Source organism: Sus scrofa, chromosome 5 (assembly GCF_000003025.6).
Source record: "Sus scrofa isolate TJ Tabasco breed Duroc chromosome 5, Sscrofa11.1, whole genome shotgun sequence".
Classification (NCBI taxonomy): domain Eukaryota; kingdom Metazoa; phylum Chordata; class Mammalia; order Artiodactyla; family Suidae; genus Sus; species Sus scrofa.
The window spans coordinates 42,445,153-42,461,834 of NC_010447.5; the positions used below are offsets into that span (position 1 = coordinate 42,445,153).

The 16,682-nt window shown below is 39.6% G+C and overlaps 1 long non-coding RNA gene across 4 annotated transcripts in view; it reads left to right on the plus strand.

Annotated features, from left to right (window-relative positions):
• LOC110260712 overlaps positions 1-16,682 on the plus strand; it is a 31,629-nt gene that overhangs the window by 5,216 nt on the left and 9,731 nt on the right. For 3 of the 4 annotated variants that reach the window (XR_002344054.1, XR_002344053.1, XR_002344056.1), the window contains exon 3: positions 3,227-3,386. The exons of the other annotated variant lie outside the window; for it this stretch is intronic. This is a non-coding gene — a long non-coding RNA (uncharacterized LOC110260712). The remainder of the gene's footprint in view (positions 1-3,226; positions 3,387-16,682) is intronic. 4 annotated transcript variants of the gene reach the window in all.

Sequence of the window (16,682 nt, forward strand, 5' to 3'; positions counted from 1 at the left end):
CTCTTCAGACCTCACCTGCTGAGCTGGTGTTGGCAATAGATGACTTTGAAAACTAGATATAAAAGAAGGCAGAGCCCACAGAGTAATCTCTTAGTAAATGTGACTATTTTTTAGAGTCATTTAATTGTATATGTACTGGGGGATTTTTCATTTAAGTATCAATTTCCTTGCTTAATCCACACTAATTTTTAATGTTAATTCTACTTTAAAAATATGCAATACAACCAAATTGTTCCAGCTACAAAAAGAACAAATGGTGCAGTGAAATACATACTTCCCACCTGTCCTTCAACCCCCAGTTTCTTTCCCAGAGGAACCAATGGTGTGAGTTTAGCTACCTTAATTCTTTTTTTTTGTTTTCTTTAATTTTTCAAAAAGTTTTATTGAAGTATAGTTGATTTTACAAGGTGGTAGTAATTGCTGTACAACAAAGTGATTCAGTTATACACATATCCAGTCTCTTTCAGATTCTTTTCCCACATAGAATATCACAGAATATCGGGCAGAGTTCTCTGTGCTATACGGCAGGTCCCTATTGGACATTCATTCTATATACCTCAGTGTGCAGATACCAATTCCAAACCCCCAGGCCATCCCTCGCCCCCTACCTTATTCTTTTTAACAGCTTACATGGCAAGTATTCAATTTTTTGCTCTCTTTTTTTTTTTTTTTTTTTTGCTCTTTTTTTGCTCTTTCTTGGTCTTGGGCCGCTCCCGCAGCATATGGAGGTTCCCAGGCTAGGGGTCCAATCGGAGCTGTAGCCACCGGCCTACACCAGAGCCACAGAAACTCGGGATCCGAGCCGCGTCTGCAACCTACACCACAGCTCACGGCAACGCCAGATCGTTAACCCACTGAGCAAGGGCAGGGATCGAACCCGCAACCTCATGGTTCCTAGTCGGATTCGTTAACCACTGCGCCACGACGGGAACTCCCAAGTATTCAATTTTATATATTATGGCACTTTATTTAACCAGTATCCTAGTGGTGGACATTTAGCATGCTAGCTCTTTTCCTGTTACAAATAATGAAGCAATGTTGTCACTGTAAGGCGAGTGCAGAGGAAAGGAGAATGAGCCGGGTGGGCAGGCAAAGAGAAGGAAATTTATTAAGGGAAAGGAGAGGGTGACTGACCCTTGAGAAGAGCCAGCCACTTGCCTTTCTAACAGGTCCTTCTTATACCCTTCTGACAGATCCTTCTTATACCCTGCGGATAGGAAATTGGATCCCCTGAAGGGAGAGTGGTTAGTTTATCTTTAGCTGCAGCTGGACTCTGGTGGTCAGGTAGTCATGAGAAAGTTGGAGGTGTCCCATGGTAGGGGGACATAATCTTTCTCATCATCTTGAGAAAGCTGGAGGTGTGCAGGGTCCCACGGTAGGCGGGTCTTGTAGTCTTGGGAAAGTAGGTACCAGCGGTGAAAACAGGGTGTCGCTTGAGCAAGGCGGTCAGTCTCACGGGTCACTGTGACCTCATATTTTATTTGTGAGGTCAGCACAATAAGCCATTTTAACAATGAGCCCCCATGTAGGCCCTAACAGTCATCTCATGCATGTGTGTCTTGGGTCTGTCTCCCTAGAAGTAGAGATGCTGATGGAGATTCTTGTGCAAAGGACTTGTTAGGAGAACATTCTTAGGGAAAAACCTACCAAAGTGAGGGAAGCAGGACATACGAGAAGAAGTAAAGCAAGAATGTGGTTTCAGGGGGCCTAGATCAACCTTACAGGGAGCTCTGGAGCATAAACTCAAGCAGAATCTTTCTGCCTTTAGGCTAGGGATCAGAACAAAGTACCCCAACATAGATAGTCACTGGCTCTGGGCTACCCTGGGGTTGGGGGAGTATGGAAGCAGCACAGGACTCCAGGCATGTCAGGTCCGGGTGGCTCTCATTATCTCAGGGCAGCCTTAAGGGGATAGGCCCAGCAAAATGGTAACAAAGATTCCCCAGGGAACTAGGTGGAGGCACCAACAGGTTCTGCAAGGAGAGGTGAGTATAATTGTAGGATAAATTACTAGAGGTAAAATTGCTAGATGGGGGCAAACATTGCTAGTTGTCTGCTCAAACAATATCTACTCCCTACCCCCAACCCAATCCTTCTTCCTAATAGAACCCTGATTTTATTTGAAGTTGCTCTGTGCCCAATTAAAAACACTTTCTGGAATTCTCACTGTGGTACAGTGGGTTAAGAATCTACTGTAGCAGCTCCAGTGGTTGTGGAGGCACAGGTTTGTTCCTTGGCTTGGCTCGGTGGGTTAAAGGATCAGGCATTGCTGCAGTTGCAGTATAGGTTACACCTGTGGCTCAGATTCAGTCCCTGGCCCAGGAACTTCCATATGCCACAGATGTGGCCATAAAAAGATTAAACAAAACAAAACAAAAAACACTTTTCCATCCTCCTTGGCATCTAGGCTGGTCATGTGACATGTTTTTACACACTAAGATGAAGGTAGTAGTTTCTGAGGACAGTGTCCCTTCCTGAATAAAAGAAATCCTTTACTTCACATCCTTCTTTCTATGAGGAGTGTATATAAATGTGAGTCTGGAGGTGCAGCAGCCATCTTGTGACCATGAGACAGAAAACAGGAAAGTAAAGGCCTGTGTACTAAATGTCAACACAAGCCGTGAACAAAAATACGATGCTGCCCTGTACCCAGGCCTCAGTGTAGTAGTATCGGTAATAATTATTATACAAATTGAGATTCATGTATATGGTATTTTACAAATTACAATAAACTTTACCTCACTTCATTCTTTAAGTCCCTTCACCTCTGTGGGATAGATATTTGTACTCTTAAAAGTCTACCACACTATTAAGATCATGTAATTCATCGATAGCTAATTTTAAGTTAATTTGCTCTCTTTCTAATGATTCTTTGCCCTAAATATATGGGACTTTAAAATTTGGGGACATGGGATATGTCTTGCAGCATAGAATATTTGCAGAATGTGCTTCATACCCCCAAATTGAAGTTATAGAGTCTCAGAGAAGTCCCAAAAGTCAAAGAAAAGATGCATTAAAAGGGAGGAGTTATCTTATTGTGCAGCTGGTTAAGGATCTGGCATTGTCATTGCAGTGGCTCTGGTCACTGCTGTGATTTGGATTTGAATCATGGCCCAGGAAACGTCCACATACCACAGGCCCGGTCATTAAAAAAAAAAAAAAGGAAATGGTGAAGAAAGGATGTCCATGTTTGCCCATTCTGAAATTTTGCACTGTTGTCTTTCAGAAAATAAGTGTTCCCTGAATTTCTGTATTCCTGAAAAATCCTAGTGTCTTGAACATGGATACTGGTCTACTGTGAAGATGAGAAGTTTTGCTTTTATGTCCTCCAGGAATATTTGTTCTTTACAGCCTTGATTGCCAAGCCTTTTGCTGCCATTAATAGGGTAATAAAACTTCTATATCTTACCTAGAGTCAAAGCCTTGCATTCCAGGATAGGGGAATTTTCCTCCTCCCTAGAGAGACCTTGGGAAGGATTTTGAGAACTAGCTCCTTACGTGTGTACATATTAAAAGACGCAAAAATTCTGGTTGTAATTTCAGAGAGGTTGATTTTATCTTCTCTATACAATTTAGAGAATTTAGTTTCCAAAGAGTAAGATTCCAATACTCTTGCCCTTCCATTCCTAAGGAAAATTAGTTTACATCAGGACAAAGATTTCTCCCTTTCTTCAGGAAAAGGAACAAGAAATGGTTTTCTCTTTTTATATAAACCCCTAGATTCATATTTCAGAGTCCTTCAATTACAGTTTGATCCCTCCATACATGTAGGCTTAGCCCCCAAGCTCTCACTGTGTCACCTGAGGGGTGTTATGCCTGAGGGACAAAAAGTGCAATGTTTTTCTGGCCCTGTGAATAAATAAAGTTCTGATCTCTGATCCAGAGACCTGGTGTTTCTACTAGGGTCTCTCTCTCCACCTCTCCCCAGTCCTCCTCCCCTTTCTAGCTCTCTGCAAGTAGGGGATTATCTCAGACCCCTCAGTTTCTGACTTGACATCTTCCTATAAGAAACTAGTTAATTACTTTAAGAGGGATTTCAACCAATATTAAGTTTCTAATTTGCATATAATATCACTTATGTATTAACTGCCTAAAATGGAGCAAATCTAAAAACTTGGAATCATTGAGAAAATCCTACTCTAAAAACCTATTGGTTTGTATACTTAAAAAAAATGTCAGTGCTGGACTTCCCATTGTGGCTCAGTGGGTTAAGAAACTGACATAGTGTCCATGAGGTTGTGGGTTCAATCCCTGACCTTGCTCAGTGGGTTAAGGATCCGGTATTGCCCTGAGCTGTGGCATAGGTCACAGATGCAGCTTGGATCCAGCATTGCTGAGGTTGTGGCGTAGGTCTCAGCTGCAGCTCTGATTGACCCCTAGCCTGGGAACTTCTATATGCAGTCATAATAAAAGAAATATATATGTATATCAAGCCATAGAAGACAAAATCTGAGGAACTGTTCCAGATTAAACAAGACTGAAGAGACACAGGGACTAGAACTACACGAAATGTGTGAAAAGGAAGTATTGTTATAGGGGCTATTGGAACAATTGGCAAGATTTGCATATGGACTATGTACTGATAATAATAGTGTATCAATGTTAGATTTCCTGCACTTGGTAAGCACTGTGGTTTTGTAAGAGAATATTTTTTTCTTAAACAATAGATGCTAAATTATTTAGGTGTAATAATAGGTCAGGATATCTGTAACTGAGTTTCAAAGGGAGAGAAAAAGAGGAAAGCAAATAGTGGAGTTACCGCTGTGGCACAAGTAGTTAAGGATCTAAATGCAATGACTTGGGTTGCTATGGAGTTGTGGGTTCTATCCCCAGCTTGGCACAGAGGATTAAAGGATCTGGTGTGGCTGCAGCTGTGGTTCAGATTTGATCCCTGGCTGGGGACATGCATATGCTGTGTGCATGGTCAAAGAAAAGAAAATAGGATCATATTTACTGATAACTGATGATTTAGGTTAAGGGGGTTCCAGGGTTCATGGTACTTTTCTTTCAACTTTTCTCTAATTAAATTTTTTTTCAAAATTTTTATTCTGAAAAAAATAAAAGGAAGAGTATTCCCATGAAGAAAAATTGAAGTGTGGTAGGTCTTGAGCTAACTATAGCCCTGGAGATAGAGTAATGGACATGATGTATTCCTAGGCCTCAAAAATACAACAGTCTAGGGAAAGAGATAAGCAAGTACATTTACATCATGTAACAAAGTAAAAAAGTGTATTATTTTAGAGTGTGATTATGACCATTTTCTTTCCTTAGCTTGGATGTCATCACTCTTTTGATTCCCCTCTTATCTCACTGGCTGCTACTTCTCTGTATTCTTTGCTAATTCCTATATATCTCCCAAGACTCTAAGTTCTCCTTGTGCCACAAAACTCACTCTTTGGACCTCGTCCCATCTCTGTCTTCTCTTCTCCTTAGATGGGCTTAACTAGTTGTAAGGTTTTAAAGTTCCTCTACAAGCTGATAATCCCCCAGTTGATACATCCAACCCTGAGCCTTCCTCTGAAATCCTGCGTATTCAACATATCCACTTGAACATCAGCTTGGCATCAAAATCTCAACTTATCTAAAAATAAACTTCCAGTTTCCTCCCAAACCTCTTCCTTCTCTTCCCATCTCAGTGAAGAACATCTTTTTCTTATGTGTTTAGAGCAGAAATTCTAGAGTGGCCTTTGACATCTCTCTTCCAAACTATATCTGAATCCTTTAACAAGTTTTATTGGCTTTAAATTAAAAATGTAATATATCCATAATCTGACCATTTTGTATCACTTCACTGCTACCAGTCTGTTTCCAGTCATCACCATTTCCTGTGCAGATTATTGCAATAACTTCCCAGCTAACCTCTCTGCAACTATTCTTCCTACTATTATAATGCAAACCAGATCATGTTACACTTTGCCTCCAAACCTCCCATGACATTCTATTTCACTCAGGATCTTAAAACCAAAACCTAGGTCTAATCATCCTGACCTCATCTCCTTATAGTCTTCCCCTTGGTCCCTCAGCTCCAGCCACACTGGCTTGCTTTCTGTTCCCTGAATGCAAGCATGCTTCCACCTCAGGACATTTGCCCTTACTCTTCCTTCTGTTTGGAAGACTCTTCATACGGCTTCCTCCCTCACATTCTTCAGGTCTTTATTCAGATGTCACCTTCATTGTGAAGTTTCTCTGACCACCCTATATACTATTTTGTATTTCTGCCTCCCATCACCAGACTGCCTATTCCCTTTGTTCTATCGTATTCTTTCTCCAAGGCACCTATTACCATTTGATATATTATTTATTTATTTGCAGTCCTTTGTGTTTCCCAACTGAATATAAATTTCTTGAGAGCAAAAATTGAGTTTTATTCAATATTTATCCCTAGACCTAGTCCAATGACTGCCATTTGCTAGGTGCTCAATGAACACTTGTCAAATACATGAATAAATGTATGTAGTAAACACACATAGAATTGAAAATAATAACTTTATCTGGTTAAAAGATTTGGAAAATTGAGAACAAGGTCATGTAGATGTTGGTATTTGGAGGACCTTCAGTTCTATGGGGAAATTGCCCTGCTCAGCAATGTGGAGGAAGGAAGTTGAATAGCTGGCTCTCAGACCATGAGACAAGAGAATGGAAACCAAGTTGTGTTTCAGACTTGATACTACCAGATCTCCACTAAGCCAAGGATACACTGGCTAATTGGCTACAAGTGTTCTAATTGATCTAAGGGGTGCATGAATTCCACAAAACAGATCCCCAGGCATGTACTGGTTGTTATAGAATTGGGCTTCCTCATGCCCATGGCATGCAGAAGTTTCTGGGGGGAAGAAATCAAACCACATCACAGCAGTGACGTCACTGGATCTTTAACCGCTAGGCCACTGAAGAACTTCATAAAAATAATATTAAAATGAGAAATGAACAGTCAACAAAGGCTGAAAAACATTGATCTAATTAGTGCCACCCTGGAGGAAGATCTGGAGATGTTTGAGTTGTAGCCAAAGGATAAGATAACCTGAGTGCAGAGTTTAGGTAAACTGAGGCTTGGGCTCCAGGACTGGGGACTGAATACCAGGGAACTTTTCTCTGACTGGCTTGGCGATTGGGGTTTGTGTTTATGAATTTGATGTTTCACTCACCAACACTGATTCATTTTATTAAACAAAGTGTTACTGAACTAGTTTCATTTGACTCCCAGCAAGCTGATCACTGAGATGTTGACATTTGCAGCAAAGAAAAGATTTACTTACAAGGCAGCCAAGCAATGAGACAGGAGAACAAGTCTCAAGCCCACCTCCATCAAGATAAGGTTTAGGGATATTTGTAGGATAAAAAGGCAGCATGGTCTGAGGCATCGGGTAAGGTGGTGAGATAGGTGGTGGTCTGCACAAGTATAGTTGAACTTCATGGCTCTTATTAGGATGCATGTTCAGAAAGTGGCTGCATCACTATGTTCTGAGGGTAGAGTTTTGACCTTCTGATGTCAAAAAGTCATCGATCGAACACTCACGTAAGCTCAGTTGACTGGTCAGTGGTCTTGACTGGTCTGAATCAGGTAAGAACTAGCTCTAAGTTGCTGAAAAACGACTTAGGCAACTGTTGCCATAGTGACCCATATGTCAGAGGTGTTATCTAGCAGGGGTGGTTAAGAGTCTTAAGATATATTGTCTAAGCTAAGTGAAGCTTGAGGGGTATGCAGATTGTAAGAACAACCAAAGGGAGCTTGATCAGTGCAGGCAGGTTACAACTTACGTTTATTAGACAAGCAAATTATTATTCTCATTATAGAATATTAGATTAATGGATCTAGCATTCAGTTTCAAGAAAGAAAAAATTTTTGGAAGGAAGTAGAGTTTATTCTCTAAGTAGTTGGTGTGCCCTGGCGAGGGGATGGAGTGCCCATGGCCTCTTACTGTTTGGTTTGCTTTCTTGGCCTCTCACCACAGTTGAAAAGAGACTACCTTAATAGGGAGAGCAACATAAATTCACAATTAATACACAGTGCAACAGTGTTCTAATGTACCAAAAAACCTCAGGTTGGTATAGTAGCAATTTTTAGTATTAAAAATGTATATTTCTATGGTACTTTACAAATTCAGGTGTGCACCATACATTCTCAATTCTCACAACCACCCCATTAGCTAGTGTCAATTCTCCCATTTTGCAATGAAGAAATTGAGACTCAAGCAGGTTAGGATGACTTGCTCAAAGTCATTCAATTTTGATCTAAACCTAGAGAGAAGATGTGTCCTAGTGTGTCCAGGAGAGTCCCAGTTTATACCTGTAGTCCTCATATAATTATTATTATAATTTTTTGCCACACCTACAGCATGCAGAAAAGTTCCCGGGCCAGGAATCGAACCTGCACCACAGCAGTGACAACACCAGATCTTTAACCCACTGCACCACCAGGGAATTCCGTTGTATAATTATTAATAGCTCTTCTTTCACTCTACAATGTCTCTTAGTTGAACAAGAAATTATACGGTCATTCTGCTAAAGCTTACTTATTTCATTTACTCAATTCCAATCTTTCACTTCATTACTGATTTATTTCTCCACTTCTGGCAATTCAGAGTGGTTATAACAGCCTAAAGGGCTGCCTTCAGACTATGAAATCACTTCCATGAAAAAGGGCATTTCAAATTGCAAACAAGTCAATGAGTCATTTTTAAAAGTGAAAATTACTACTAGTTCTGTATAGTAGTTCTATTACTTCCTAGACATGTGGCTTTTGGAAAATTAATGTGGAAAAAAACAGCCAGAGCAACATTAGCATAAAAGTTTACTTTCAAAATGTCAGGCCTTGGAGTTCCCACTGTGGTATGGTAGGTTAAGAATCTGACAGCTCTGGTCACTTTGGAGGCTCGGGTTCTATCCTTTGCCCAGCACAGTGGGTTAAAGGATCTGATGTGGCCACAGCTGGGGCTCAGATTCAATCCCCAGCATAGAACCTTCCATATGCCATGAGTGTGGCCATATAAATAAATTAATTAATTAATTAATAAGTCAGGCCTAAGAAGGCTCTTGAAAGAGCTAAGGAATGGTCCATCTTGGAGAAAGAAGGAGCAAGAGTTTTATAGAATTTTAGCTAGGATGGAGGAGGGGATTGTCAGCCAAAATTCAGCTAGTTTGGGGACTATTTGGTCAGAAAAGCTTCTTAGAAGTGGAGAGAACTGTTGCAGATTAGTAGCTCTTGTTTTGGAGACTTGGATTTATCAAGATGAGTGGGAGGAACAGTTAGCAACTAAGATGCCATGCAAGAACCAATGGGAGGCATGACTTTAGGCAGAGACATGGTGGGGCCATGTGGAAAATTCTCAGGACTTAAGGGTTCTTTATACTAATTAGCCTCTACGTGGCTCATTAGCAGATGAGGATGCTAATAGTCTAGAGGGTGGTTCTGAGGATTGAATGTACTCAATACATAAATGTTCAATAAATTGCAGCAGTTATTATTTCTTTAAGTTCCCTCCTCCACCCCACTCATGTTCCTAAGGTAATAGCTAAGGGCATGGATTCTGAAGCCTAGCTGGCTGAGTTAGATTCCTGCCTCTACCATTTATTAGCTTTGTGACAACTAACCAAAAGGACCCTCAAATTATAAAAGACAAAAAGGCAGATTTCCTGGGGTCTTAGAATTGCAATTCAAGGATCACAGATTCCAGAGGAACCCATAATAGTTCCTCCCACTGGCGGAAAATGGGTAAACATTTTTATGGGAAAAAAGGCAAAGTTCATACAGGTTTATATGTTGTTTACCAAGAGTTTGGATCAGAAGGTAAACTCATTCCGTACATACAGTTGGGTTATGGATCACATCTCGTCCTTAGTTCAAAGTAGTTCTCAGCAGGAGTTCCTGTCATGGCTCAGTGGTTAACGAATCTGACTAGGAACCACGAGGTTGTGGGTTCGATCCCTGGCCTTGCTCAGTGGGTTAAAGATCCAGCATTGCCGTGAGCTGTGGTGAAGGTCGAAGACACGGCTCGGATCCTGCATTGCTGTGGCTCTGTTGTTGGCTGGCGGCTATAGCTCCAAGTTAGGCCCCTAGCCTGGGAACCTCCATATGCTGTGGGAGCGGGCCTAGAAAAGGCAAAAAAAAAAAAAAAGACAAAGTAGTTCTCAGCATTATTCTTTCCAGTTCAAAGTCTAATTCCCAGCATTATTCTTTCCTTTTGGCAACTCAGGAACTATTTAGCAGCTAATTCAGAGTGTTCAGCAAAAGTCCAGCACAGGTGCAAATGTGGAGGTCCTCAGGTCACGTTTCAGTCATTCCTGACATAGTTTTTTTTTTTTTTACAGTTTTTTGTTTGTTTGGTTTTTGTTTTTGTTTTTGTCATATCCATGGCATGTGGAAGTTCCAGGACCAGGGATCAAACCCTTGTCACAGCTGTAACCAAAGCCAGAGCAGTGGCAATGCCAGATCCTTATCCCGCTGAGCCACGAGGAAACTCTTGACATAGCTCTTTTGACAGTGACTTTAAGCAGGCTACTTAGCTAGTCTGTACCTCAGTTTCCTCATCTGCAAAATGAAACCATGATAGTACATACCTATCAAATCACTGAGAAGAATAAATGTGTTATTAAAGATAGGAGTTTCTCCTGTTGTGGCTCAGAGGTTAATGAACCCGACTAGTATCCATGAGGATGCGGGTTCGATCCCTGACCTCGCTCAGTGGGTTAAGGATCCGGCGTTGCTGTGAGCTGTGGTGTAGATCGCAGTTGCAGCTCACATCCCATATTCCTGTGGCTGTGGTGTAGCCTGGCACCTGCAGTTCTGATTTGACCCCTAGCCTGGGAATCTCCGTATGCCATGGGTGCAGCCCTAAAAAGCAAAAAAAAAAAAAAAGTAGATATGATAGCATCTGACACATGTCAAGTGCTTAATAAATGTTATTATTTTCTTCCTTCACTTACCTCTGGCTTTTAAAAGAGGGTAGAATGGAAATTAGGATGAAGATACATATTTCCTGGAAAAGTTTATGGCAGTGCCATCTCCAGCATTTTTATGTAGTTGGACTTGGGCTGACAGTTTGTTTGGAAAGGGGACAAGAAGGGCTTGGATTAGCATTAGTGCCTGTGTAATTTTAATGAAATTTCCCACTTACATCCTTTGATGTGGACAAAAGACTTTTTTCTCAAAGAATTAGCACAACCTCAGTTCCCATCACGTTGTGCTGTTCACCACTTCTCTCACCCCAACCAAGCTTCCATCCCTAACCACCAGCTTTCTCAATGCTTTCTTATATTTGCATTGCAAGGTCACCATTTTCTACTGTGATTACTATAGATCAATAAACATAACACAGTGTGCTAAAGAAGCGTTTCTTTGTACTTTACATAAGTTTGAGAAAATATCAATTGTTTACGACCAAGGATGAAAACTCCAAGAGACATTCAGGGTGAAAGCTAGACAGGGTGCAGAGAGATTACAGAAGCAAGGAACCTCCCAAACTGTACTTGGCTCTCACCCACTCAACAGATTGGAACATAGAGTGGCAACGTGGTAGTTTGAAGGAGCTTTATATATTACAAATTATTCAGAGATGTTACTATATTTTCCCTAGGAAGGGAAAAATCTTCCTTTTCTGGCTTTTTGAAAGTAATGTAGATTTCTTCACATGTCATAAGTATTAATGACCAGTCCAACAGCTTTTCTTTAGGTCTAAGACTAAACGAATAGTGATGAACTCCTATCTACTGTTTAGTAGTTTCATTCCCTGCATTCCCAAAATTTCCATTATTTTCTTGTAGGAACTGGTCAGATTCTGTTTAAAGCAAAGGCTCTAGCAATACTGACATTTTCTATCATACATATCAATGCTCTACCCATTTTTACTTTCTCTTTGCAACAGCAAAAGTGCTTTGTAGAGATATGTGATGCTAATAATCACGGTCTGCAGAGGCTGGCCATTTTCCCCTTTGCTATGGACAAGGAAATCGACCCCTTCTGAAATCAACAGAACTGACACATTTCTAAAAGTTGAAAAGTCACCTAACAAAAAAATATTCTTCATGTTTTTACTCCATGGAACAAATATTTGGTGCCGAGGCCAGCTCAGCAGGATGGGGCTGAAGAACGGGTGCTGTGGAACTTAAGGAAAAAACCAACCCAAAACAAAATGCGAACACAAAGCAAAACACAGAGATAGTAAAGGTGGGAACCTGGGGGACTCAAGGTCTCTAGGACCAAGAGCCCCACCTCAAGAAACCACACCACTTTCACATTACTCTTTTGATGAGATCACGTGAGGAGGGGCTATGGGTGGATGATCAAGCAAGAAGATTGGAAAAACATGTCTGGCGACAACTTGGAAATCTAACACTTCTACAAAGTTAAATTATCATTTCTAAATTTAAGGTTTATACCTTACATTCATCAGATTAAAGGACCCTTTTGCATCCCGAGATAATGTACATAATTCATTTAGTTTATTTCTTGTATTTATTGTCGTATTGCAAGCGTTTTAACATTTCATTTTGCTCCTCTATATTTGTGTATCTTAAATTGAACGTGTTACTCTTACACTATGAAAAGAAGATAATTAAAAATGAGTGAGAAAAATAAATATACATGTAGGATGTACACAGTGTCAAATAAATAATGATGTAGACAATAAGGGCAGAAAGAGGGGTAAAAAAGGATGAAACCAAAAAGGGCTTCATGAACGAGGTAGGATCAACACAGGCCTTAAAGAACAGAAGGGATGTAGGTTAAGAGGAGAGGGAAAGGAGAGCAGAAGGACCAGATGAAGGAGGAATGCAACAAAGAATTGAGAAGATTATCTTAAGAGGAAAATAAGTTTGTCTCAAATACAATGTTTAGGCAAAGAAGAAAACTTTAGGGTTACAGGATCCACATTATAAAGGGCTCGGAATTGGTATTTAAGGAAGTTTACACTTTATTCTGCAAAACTCAGAGGCAAAAAACTCAAAGAACTGACTAGAGTTTTAACTTACATTTGCAAAGGAGACACCTAATCAAGAAAAAAATCATTTGTGTAGGAAGCCACAAGGTCGGGTGATAACTCAGATGGTTTTATGGTAGGAGACAATTCTGATTGGTTAACTTTTGGGTCCATTTTGTTAAAAAGAGAAACAAGATGTTTCTGTCTTTTGAATTAAAAAAAAAAAAACACTTTATGGCTAATCTTGGAATTCATGGCTTTTAGAATATTCTTGTCTTTCATGGCTTAGCACGTAAGGCTTTTAGGAAAGTCAGCCTTTTCCAGGCTCTGGTACAAGATGGGCTTGATTAGCTATTATGGTGGACAGGGTTAGATGAGTTATTGGTTTTCTTTCTCAAATTGTACAGTCTAGAGGGTAGAACCTCAAATGTCCATAAGCTTTAGCAGGACTGCTAGCTAGAATAGTGCTGATTGTGCAGGTTGTATGTTGTACAATTCTAGGGGGTGCTATGGGCACAGTGCCCCTGGAGTTATACAATGTAAAATCAGTTCAACCATACTTAAAAACCTAGAGGCCAAGCAGGTAACACAAATCAGTAAAGCATATGGCCCATCTAAATGTTTCCAGCTAATTAAAAATCATTGTTCAGAACACTGGAGAGTTGTAACACAACATATTTGGAGACTGCATCCAGCATTGGAGCTCCAGTTTGGGACCTCTGCTACAGACTATAGAGTTGGTATTTTTGAGAAGAGTAATGATGCATTAAAGATGTTTGTAAAATAGATTTTGGAGAAAAAGGACTAGAAAGAAGGAGACTAGTCAAAAACCTACTTCAGTAATCTAGGGAGTTCCCATCGAGTCTCAGCAGAAACGAATCTGACTAGCATCCATGAGGACGTGGGTTTGATCCCTGGCCATTCTCAGTGGGTTAAGGATCCGGCATTGCCATGAGCTGTGGTGTTCATAGCAGATATGGCTTGGATCCCAAGTTGCTGTGGCTGTGGCATAAGCCAGTGGCTACAGCTCCGATTCAACCCCTAGCCTGGGAACTTCAATATGCCATGGCTGCAGCCCTGAAAAAATAATAGTAATAATCTAGAGATGAGGAAACAGGGGCCTGGGCCATGGCCATGGTAATAGGAATAGAAAGGAAAGAATTAGTATGATTTGATTCAGAATCAAATCAATTCAGATAATTTCCAAAAATAAAAAGAGAGAAGGGGTTCCAAGTAGTGCAAAGTTTTGAACTTGAGTCCTTAGAAATATACTTGGAAGGGGAGTTCCTGCTGTGACACAGTGGGTTAATGATCTGGCTCATCTCTCTGGAGGTGCCAGTTTGATTCCCAGATGGTGAGGTGAGTTGAGGATCCAGCATTGCTGCAGCTCTGGCGTGTGGCTTAGATTCATTCCCTGGTCAGGGAACTTCCACATGCCACAGGTGTGATTGAAAAAGAAAAGAGAAGAAAGAGAAAGAAAGAAAGAAGGAAAAGAAAAAAGGAAGAAGGAAAGAAAGAAAGAAAGAAAGAAAGAAAGAAAGAAAGAAAGGAAGGAAGAAAGAAGGAAAGAAGGAAGGAAGGAAGGAAGAAAGGAAAGAAGGAAGGAAGGAAGGAAGGAAAGAAAGAAAGAAAGAAAGAAAGAAAGAAAGAAAGAAAGAAAGAAAGAAAGAAAGAAAAGGAAGGAAGGAAGGAAAGAAAGAAAGAAAGAAAGAAAGAAAGAAAGAAAGAAAGAAAGAAAAGGAAGGAAGGAAAAAAAAGAAAGAAAGAAAGAAAGAAAGAAAGAAAGAAAGAAAGAAAGAAGGAAGGAAAGAAAGAAGGAAAGAAAGAAAGAAAGAAGGAAAGAAAGAAAGAAAGAAGGAAAGAAAGAAAGAAGGAAAGAAAGAAAGAAAGAAAGAAAGAAAGAAAGAAGGAAGGAAGGAAAAAAAGAAAGAAAGAAAGAGAAGGAAAGAAGGAAAGAAAGAAAGAAAGAAAGAAAGAAGAAAAGAAAGAAAGAAAGAAGGAAAGAAAGAAAGAAAGAAAGAAAGAAAGAAAGAAAGAAAGAAAGAAAGAAAGAAAGAAAGAAAGAAAGAAAGAAAGAAAGAAAGAAAGGAGAAAGAAAGAAAAATATACTTGGAGGAAAAATATTTACTTCTGAAACAAATTCAGATGTTTTCTAAAAAGATTTTTAGATTTTTAGATCTGAATTATATTTTTACATCCAAAAAATTGTTTTGAAAGATTGTATGTTATAGTATTGCTTATAATTTAAAATGTGGAAAAAGGCAGACAAGAGGGAGAAGAAAATTGGAAAAACTATGCAAAATGTCAACAGCAATTATTTATGATTACAAGCTATAAAATTCTCCTCTTTATACATATATAGACTATCCAAAATTTCTACAATGAATTTATTATGCTTATAATCAGAAAAAAAAAACTTGTTCACAGATTGTTCATAGAACAAATAATCCAAAATTTTGTATGAAAACATAAAAGACCCGGAATTGCTAAAGCAATCCTAAGGAAAAAAAAAAAAAAAAAAAGCTAAGCAAGAGGCATAACTCTCCTACACTTCAGACAATACTACAAAGCCACAGTAATCAAAACATTTTGGTATTTGGTGCAAAACCAGACATATGGGTCACTGGTACAGCATAGAGATCCCAGAAATAAACCTACACATCTACTGTCAATTAATCTTCAGCAAAGGAGGCAAGAACATAAAATGGGAAAAAGAGACTCTTCAGCAAGTGGTGCTAGGAAAATTGGACAGCTTCATGTAAATCAATGAAATTAGAACACACCCTTACATCGTGCACAAAAATAAACTCACAATGGCTTAAAAATTTAAACATAAGACATGACAAAAGAAAACTCCTAGAAGAGAACATAGGCAAGACATTCTTTGATATAAATTGTACAAATGTTTTATTAGGTCAGTCTCCCAAGGCAGTAGAAATAAAAACAAAAACAAATACAAACAAGTGGGACCTAATCAAACTTATAAGCTTTTGCACAGCAAAGGATGCCATAAAAAAAAAATTGGAAAGACAAACTTCAGAATGGGAGTATCTGCAAATTATGCACCTGAAAAGGGCTTAATCTCCAAAATATGCAAACAGCTCATACACCTCATACAGGTCAGAATGGTCATCATTAATAAGTCTACAAATAACAAACGCTGGAGAGCATGTAGAGGAAAGGGAACCCTCCCACGCTGCTGGTGGGAACATAAGTTGGTACAACCACTATGGAAAACAGAATGCAAGTTCCTCAGAAAACTAAAAATAGAACTACCATATGATCCAGCAGTTTCATTCCTGGGCATATATACAAATAAAACTATAATTCAAAAAGATACATGCACTACAATGGTCATAGCAGCAGAATTCACAATGGCCAAGACATGGAAACAACCTAAATGTCCATTGACAAATGAATGGATTAAGAAGATGTCATACATAAATACAATGAAATACTACTCAGCCATAAAAGAGAATGAAATAATGCTATTTACAGCAGCATGGATGTAACCAGAGGTTCTCATACTACATGAAGTAAATCAGAAAGGGAAACACAAATACCGTATGATATCACTTATATGTGGAATCTAAAATATGGCATAGGAGTTCCCATCATGGCTCAGCAGTAACAAACCCAACTGGTATCCATGAGAATGCAGGATCAATCCCTGGCCTCACTTAGTGGATCCGGTGTTGTCGTGATCGGTGGTGTAGGCCAGCAGCTGCAGTTCCAGTTTGACCCCTAGCTTAGGAATTTCCATAAGCC